This window comes from Rhagoletis zephyria, unplaced genomic scaffold (assembly GCF_001687245.7).
Source record: "Rhagoletis zephyria isolate East Lansing unplaced genomic scaffold, Rhagoletis_zephyria_1.1 Rzeph_scaffold_00859, whole genome shotgun sequence".
NCBI classification, from domain to species: domain Eukaryota; kingdom Metazoa; phylum Arthropoda; class Insecta; order Diptera; family Tephritidae; genus Rhagoletis; species Rhagoletis zephyria.
This window is the reverse complement of record NW_016157943.1, coordinates 63,703-70,687: the sequence shown is the minus strand read 5'-3', so window position 1 is coordinate 70,687 and position 6,985 is coordinate 63,703. Positions and strand designations below refer to the sequence as shown.

Sequence of the window (6,985 nt, the reverse complement as noted above, 5' to 3'; positions counted from 1 at the left end):
ATTATCCGTGCGTTGAATTATCTCAAGCTGCATCTTTCTCAGGTTTCACTACGATGGCTGCAGCAAAAACGACAGCTGTGTCTGAACATACATCTCAAAGTGGACCTTCCCCGTTATCCAAAGAATTAATCGTACTTCCTGCGAATAAATCTGTGTTTGTTTTGCGCTTTTCTAGTGAAACTTCGGTAGAAGATGTTAAGTCTTATATAGCATGAAAGCTTAACCCCCGGCACATAGCTATTAGAAAATTTAATTTTTCATACGAAAGAAGCATATCTTCCTTCAAAATTGATATTTCCGCCGACCATTTTCAAAACATTGTTGATGGTTCATTCTGGCCCAATGGTGCTTTAGTTCGAGAGTTTGAGTTTAAACCTGTAGCTCGGAATGAAAACACTGTTAAAACTCCCTCCTCAGGATCATAAAACGTATAAGTAATTTTTTCTTCAATATTTATTACCAAAATGTTAGAGGTCTAAATACAAAATTAGCCGAGCTGTACTTAAAGTCTTTTGATTTAAATTATGAGTTTTTACTGAAACTGGGCTAAAACCGAATGTGTTTAATAGTGAAATATTGTGTAGTAAGCATGAAATATTTAGAAATGATCACTTAGATAGAAAAGGCGGGGGTGTTTTAATAGCTGTTCAGACTGACTTTTCCTCTGAAAAAGTTGAGTTCGCTGGTTCAGATGATGTCGAATTCCTCTGTGTTAGAATACGGTGCCCCTGAAGTAGTGTTTTTCTTGTTGCAATTTATATTCCACCAAACTCTAACCCTTCGGTTTACTTTAAACATTCTTCATTATTGCTCTCTTTATTTGCGATGGTCAAGCCCTCCGATTCGATTGTTGTGCTGGGTGATTTCAATTTAGCGTGCGTTTCCTGGGATTCGGTGGATGGAATTCTTGTGCCAAATTCTTCTCGGGATGTACTTAAACAATTTCTTAATGAACTTTCCGATCTTGGTCTATATCAGATTAATTCAGTTATCAACAACTTAGGTAAATGTCTTGATTTAGCATTTATTGATGATACTGCTAAATGCACTATAATACCCGGCGATCCTTTAGTTATACCTATAGACCCTTATCACCCACCACTTGAGTTGTCCTTGGCACCATCCTACGATTCATGTTATTGTCCTGAAACTAGAAAGCCAAAGGTCGGCGATATTCTTTCAAATACGCTAACTACGACAAGCTTGAAATAGCTATATCTGAAATAATCTGGCCTCAGTACGATGGGGATGTTGAGGACAGTGCCTTACACTTAAGTAAAATCTTGAATAATATATTCAGTAAACCCATTCCTCTTGTTCAAGAAAATACCGGACCTCGTAACTCGTTGTGGTTTAACTCAGAGCTTAAGCATTTAAAAAATTAAAAAACTAAATCATTTAAACTTTATAAAAAATCAGACCTGTTTTCTCACTACGCCGACGCATCCTTCGTCATAAATACAATGCCTTAAACAGAAAATGTTACAGGAATTACACTAATAAAATTCGCATTAACACCGTTTTTAATCCCAAGTCATTTTATCATTTTGTTAACTCAAAATATAAAATATATGGGCTTCCCTCAACACTGAAATTATATGATGTTATTTCTAGTGATGATGATGTAATTGCTGATATGTTTGCAAATTATTTTGAATCGAACTATTCTGTAGAGCCAAATGAAAAAGCTATCTAGCTATCCTTTTCCACTCCCTCAGTTTGACCACATCCGAATTCCTTCAATCTCCGCTGACAATGTTCTCCTTCATTTGAATTGTTAAAAAAATTCTTTTCTAAGCGACCCGGATGGTATTCCCTCCTGTGTCCTAATAAGTTGTGCTGATTATCTATATAAGCCATTAACAGGCATTCTTTTGGTGGGCTGTAGAAAAGGGCTCTTTCCTTCGTCAGACAGCGAAATCTGCTTTTTAGTAAGCCGAGTTGACTTGTGTGCTATATTGTAGCGCTCTACTGCGATACTTGATGTTGCACTAATTGGTGTCATCAGCCAAGGCTATTTTAAAATTTATATTAGCATTAGATCTTTAACTAAGAAAAGTAATATAAATTGTACCAGTGGTAGGTAGCCACCATCACCCAGATGCCAAAAATCGCGCTGACCAGCCTCGTAAAGTTCCTTCAGAATTCTGCAAGCTCGAGAGCGACTCCATACGTATGGGTCATGAGCAGTACCTCCGAACCGAGGGCTAGCAGACAAAACGATATAATCAGCATCACATATTATCATAACGTTCTTGGAGTGCCCACCCTTTTGGAAATACAGTATATTTTGCTTAGCTGCCCATCCTTCTTTACACGAAAAACTTGTGCGCTTAACCGAAAAAAGCACTTAAGCGAATTTTCTTTACTACTTCAATGAGGAAGGTATCCGAATTCCTATGAAACCAAATAATGGAGGAGCACTTACCACATAGAAATTACTGCAAGCGAAATCTTTTTCCGAATGGTATCTAATTATCTATATAACTACATAAAATTATGGCCGTTTCCATTGTTCTGCGAGATGAGCAAAATGAATAAAAGCTTGTAAAATTAGGGTACGTGTATAGCCAGTGCAGTTAAGCGTATTAATTTCTTTGATAATTGATAATAGTTGCACAATTTTTAGGGCAGGTATCGCTAATATGCAGGTATGTTGAATGCATCTATCGGAACAGTTACCTTATAAGTGGTGAAAATAATGCCGCTGATGCGCATTTCGGGGTAGGTATCTTAAATGTGCACTTAAGCGTAAAGGCAGCAAAGCAAAATAACTATAGTAAACATGCTCAATTTCTTTCTTCGGGGCTAATATTTTGATGTGCGTTCCGTCTATCAGTCCGATTATTCCAGTAAATTGGTATTTTTCCTTGATTTTTTTTTTTTAGCGCGGGCCAGTCTTCTTGTTTTGGGAACTTTATGTGTCTGTGGGCTATGTTATTAAGTGCAGTTGCCACCAATTGCACACAACTGCTAACTGATGTTTGGGATAAAGCAGATAAACTGTCTCGCCCCACACTTCTTTGAAAACTATCAGTGGCAAAAAAACGCAGGGCGCTTAAAATAATTACATGACTCGAAATAGCATGTCTCCGTTGCTAGTTCGGCATAAATGGCACTAATTCATACACTAATTCCAGGTACAATGCTTTAGGGAACAGATATAAACCACTGAAATGCTCGTCTATTGTAATATCAAAGGGATTTCGGTCGTCGCGAAGTCTGCGCCTGAACACTCTCAAATTATCTCTGATAATACGTTAAATTGTATATACTGCTTTTAAAAAATTTACACCTTAATTATCTTTGCTCATCTCGAATTCTTTGCAATAATTCTAATAAATTAATTGTTCCCGACATTTTTTGTTTACGTTTTTCTCAACTTTGAGATTTACTTCGAAAATTCAATAGCACAGTTGCAAAAGTTTCAAGACTACAATGGTAATGCAACACGAACGAAATCAAAACGGGTTTCACTTCACCTTATCACAGAACGAGAACTAACCCCCAGCAGTCATTCCGTTTCCAACATACTTCGGACAACAACAAAAGAGAGCTGCAGTGATATATGTGCATATGTATGTACATGCATATCGTCGTTTAAAGTACAAAACCGCGTATCGTGGTTATGCAAAACTTCGTAACTGACATTTGTGCCAAAAATGAGATTTGCTCCGGATATAAAAAGTGATTTTGTTCTCCAGACGCCACTATCCAATTTGTATGTAAAATCGCTCGCTGACTCCGAAAATCTAGTTAATTTTTTTGTATGGATACGTTTTCCATATATTTGCAATTTACGGTTATTCAGCTTAAAGAAAAAGAGTGGTTCCAATTAATCAGGTATTTCTTACGAACCAATTAAATAATCGTAATACGTGGAACGGCAAATGATAGAAAATAAAATTCTCCATAAACCGTATAAAGATTACTTTTCGATAGCCTTGATAGTTTCTGAGAAATAAATTAATCATTCCAGATTCTTTTTTATGGAAAAATGTGAAAAAATCAAACTTTAACAGGGAAAAAAGTCAAAATATAACAGTTTCTGTGTTAATAATTTGCACTAGTGTTATAGCCTGTGTATATAAATATCGGTTTATGGAAAATTTGATTTGCTTTCATTTTCCGTATCTCGTATTACGATTATTCAATTGGTTCGTAAGATATACGTGATTAAGTGAAACCACTATTTTTTTTAAGTTATTCATAGAAAAAAAATGATCTCGATATTCGGAATCACCGAGGAATTCTACATGGGAATTGGATAGTGGCATCCATAGAACATGTTTGCTGTAAACCAGTGTAATTAGTTATAAATGAGAGAACCGTGTTGAAAAAATACAGGGTTTTATCTCTCCTATAAAATTTGGGCAACCTCAAATAAAAAGTTTTGCCTTCTCTTGGTACGCGCTTTTCTATTTTAAACGACGATATATGTACTAACTTACTTACTGTTGGTCTTCCTATGGGTGGTTGTTCGTGTATTTTTATTTTAATACATACGGTAGCTTAGAGTCAAAAGTTACTAAGTCCGTTTTACAAATTTTACAAAAGAGAAAAATAACTGCCTATAACCATTTTCTTCAAATATTTTGCAAAACTTTAAATGCATTATTTTGCTTGTTAAAAGCAAAACAAAACTTCTTACGAATCGGAAGGGTTCGAAGTTCATTAAAGGATCTCGTAGTACAGAATTTTCGCCTTACAGAATTTTCTGTGTCTTTTTTGGACTGAGCAAATTTGCCTATTATTATATACAGGAAACGATGCATTTTGAATTTCTCTTGCTTCTTATATCAAACTCATATTTTGAAAAAATGTGGACTTAGCAACTTTTTACTCTAAGCTAGCGATTTACTGCGTTTTCAATTGTTTACTTTTTCGTGTTTTTGGTTGTCTCCAAATTTTCGCTTGTTAAAATATCCGTATTTGTCGTGTATGCCCCAGTATTCTGTAATTGTGGTATTTATAGTTTTTGTAGATAATGCAGTAGCATGCTGTTAGAAATTTAACTGCAATATCTACTAAAAACCATAATTACGAAAAATACAGAACACAAGGGTATATACAACAAATCTCCAGTACTCTTATTATATAATTTGTATTTGTACTGCAACATAATATTTACAATATTATGTATTCAAAACAATTATCCTTTCGTAATTAGAATGTGTACACACATCTTGTTATGAGCCTCGCGGGCTGACCGTACTTGTACAAGGGCGAACGAGGATCTGTCTGTGGCCGGACCCAGTGATCACGGCGTGTGCACTCGCGTTCAGACCCGAAGCTTCAGCTGGTCGTGGTTCATAACGTGACCACCGGATAGACAGGCCTCTGGTCAGCCAACAGCCCTAATCAGAAATAATTTTGCACACTAACCAACAAGAACAAGTATAACCTAAACTCAATTAACAATTCACTTAATGTACCTGACCCATATGCTTAGCAGCGCGCATCCAGCGTTTGGAGGCTGCCTCTGTACCCTCCCACCTATGGCTTTGTTGCTGTTGGTAAAGCCCCATTTTGGCCACCTACACCTCCTCAGAGAATCAGACCAAATTGGTTAAATTTACAGAATACTCATGTTATTTATTATTTGAATTCAATCCATAATAGTAACTCATGAACAACAGGTAACTAACCTTGCCAATATTTAATTCTAATTTAATTGTATCAAGAAGCGAAAGAAAGATACTAAGTTAACCTTAATGTATATATACTTATATATTACTAATAATGTTTGTAATTTTTTTCAGTGTATATTATGAATATATCCCTGACCTACCTCAAGTATCCATGTATATTCATAAGCTCATTAACCAGAAATGCCAGACATATAGGTATATATGTATGTGCATATAATATTTAGATATGTACAAAAAAAAAGATCATCAAAAGAGAAAATACTAAAAACAAAAATTACCAAATTGTAATTATGTATATATGTTCATACGTACATAAGTGCACCGCTTTCAATTTTAAGAGAATACAAGAAATAGACATACATATGTACGTACGTGCATATCAACTTATACTACAATACAGTTACGGGAAGCAAAAGTGTACTCACAGTAAAGGTCGGCAATGCAGTTGTCCCACGTAGCGTCGAAGGCCTTCTTGCTGTGGTGTTGTTGCTGCCTATTTAGTTGGAAATGTTTTTTTTTTGTCTCTATCTCTTTATTAAAATGCATAACGTTACAAGACCCGTTAATAATATTTTACCAGTAACAACAAAAGAAAAATAATGTGAGTTTTATGACTATGGGTGTCGTTATTTCTTTTTAGCCGTAGCTGTACCCAAGGTACTAAAGGGCGCACACCAAATAAGTAAAGAAAATGGCTAATGCAAATATGCGCTCTGAAACTTGAAAAGCAAAGAAGAATTTACTTCTCTCCATGTACGTCCATATATATGTATGTATATATGTAATTATGTGCAGTTTGCAAGTATATACATATGTATATACAAATATAATTTTTTTTTTTTATTATTTTTTTTTGGTTTTTTTTCACATATAACATATATACATATTTCCGTGATAGTAAGACTGAGTATATTACAATTGAGGTAGGTTATGGCTGACCCATGTGGAAATCCACATGGAACCAACGCAGGTCAATTAATGATCATTAACTATAATATAGTATGTATGCTTATGCATATGTACAGTTACGTGTGAAGAATGCAATGATCAAANTTGGTTTGTGCTAATAATTCTATTTTTAAGTAAGTATTAAATTTAAATTTTAATTATTATAATTATTTGTTTTTTGTTATTTTTTGGCCATTTAACAATTATATTCAACAATTTTATAATGAGCTCGAGGCCATTTTTAAATGAAAAATTTATTGTGGAAAAGCAACAACAATTTGAAAAAATGGTAGAAGTGATAGCTATTTCGGAAATCACCACATTTCCTCATCAGACTTCTTTCAGTAGGATTCGAACCGACGATCCCACTGACTCAGCCAGTTGCC

The 6,985-nt window shown here is 34.9% G+C and overlaps 1 pseudogene; it reads right to left on the bottom strand.

The window, feature by feature from the left end:
- Positions 1-1,452: 1,452 nt before the first annotated feature.
- On the bottom strand, positions 1,453-5,528 carry LOC108361824 (putative nuclease HARBI1; annotated as a pseudogene).
- Between the last annotated feature and the right edge of the window lie 1,457 nt (positions 5,529-6,985).